The following is a 1756-nucleotide window of genomic DNA, read 5'->3' on the forward strand; positions in this document are numbered from 1 at the left end:
GTCATCCAGTGAACCACCTTTTTAGACAGGAAGGTCTCCAAGCTACTAAATATGTGCTCCCCTAAAGACAGGCAGTCATGGATTTGGGAAACAAAGGGCCTGAGCTGAGATAAGGGAACCCCAGAACATAGTCAAGTCTCAACCCAAGTCACTCCACAATGTACAGTGGTAGGCAGCTCAGAATGGAATACAGAAAGCCATTGAGAAAAACGTGAATTTGTAGAAATGAAAACAATTGTCAATTCTGCAGATTATTTATTGAAAATAAAACTACACCTGGCAGGCATGAGAATATCTAGGTCAAGAGATCATGCTTAAAATCGATCTAGAACAGAACTTCAGACATTTGACTTACATATATGAAAACAGGAGCACGAAAACCAGGTGAGTTTTTTTCTCACGTCAGTAGGGATGATCTCCAAAATCAAAACAGAATTATGGAGTCAAACAAATCTGAGGACAGAATGTTAATGTCTCGTTTTCTAATTAAAACTGCTAAAATATGAGGCTTGCTAACATTTTAATAAAGAATCAAAATTAATATGGTAGCTTTTCATTAACCACCCTAAGCCTGTTTTAATCCCTTCAGTTCTCAGCCCCTCTTCCCATTCTTGATGAGGGAGATTATGTAAAATGAGCATAGTGCCTGACACCCCAAGAACCTCAGCTTAACAACCCCAACACAAACTCTTCACCAATTCATGGGTCATCAAATGTTTTCTGTAAAGAACCAGACTGTAAACATTTTCGATTTTGCAACTCTGCCATTGTAGCACAAAAGCAGCCATTCACAATACATGAAATGAGCATGTCTGTGTTGTAACATTCTCTTTACAAAACAGGTTACAGGACCCCAGTTCAGATATCTAACTATAAAAACTTACTTTAGTAACACTAATTTTTGTTCATTAAAATGTTTAGATGGAGGCCGCTTTTTTTTTTTTTTGAGTTGCAGTCTCACTCTGTCGCCTAGGCTGGAGTGCAGTGGTGGCACACTCCCGGCCACTGCAGTCTCAACCTGCTGGGCTCAGGCGATTCTTCTGCTTCAGCATTTCAAGTAGCTGGATTCACAGACCGTGCAACACACTTGGCTAATTTTTTGATATACTGCAAAGACGAGGTCTGGCCATGTTGCCCAGGCTGGTCTAGAACCCATGGGCTCAAGCAATTCTCTTGCCTCTGCTTTCCAAAGTGCTGAGATTACAGAATTGAGCCATCACACCCAGCTGAAGCCAAATTCTTAACATCAGATTTGACTCAAGCTCCACAAAAGAAAAAAGTACTTAATCACTATACATAGATTAGACCATTTCTCTTGTTACCTTTGTAATTAGCTATTTTGACCAGTGTTTTGTTTTGAAGTAACTAACTAAACAGCATTTTAAATTACCACTCAAGGTTAACGTCCACTTGAGTAACAACTACCAAGGATTTTTCCATCTAAGTTGGTATCAATTCCCTGAATCTAGCAACAGAAACCAGGAACCCCCAACTCAAAGTCTATCAATGTAAACAACTTTACAGATTACAAATGATAGAAAAAAATACTGACTTAATTCTAATGCTATCAACCTACACTCCCAGCTACCCTTTTTTAGAGCAACTAAAAATCTCCTAGGCATACTTTCAAAGCCTAGTCTGGGATATGTTAAGACACTGACTGAAAAAAAACTTAAACAGGATATGAAATCATTCCAATAAACAAGCACACACACATAAACACCGTATAATTTCTTTAATCCTCCCTCAACACTCA

The sequence above is a fragment of the Carlito syrichta genome, unplaced genomic scaffold (genome assembly GCF_000164805.1).
Source record: "Carlito syrichta isolate Samal-C Ts95f unplaced genomic scaffold, Tarsius_syrichta-2.0.1 Scaffold87096, whole genome shotgun sequence".
NCBI classification, from domain to species: Eukaryota; Metazoa; Chordata; class Mammalia; order Primates; family Tarsiidae; genus Carlito; species Carlito syrichta.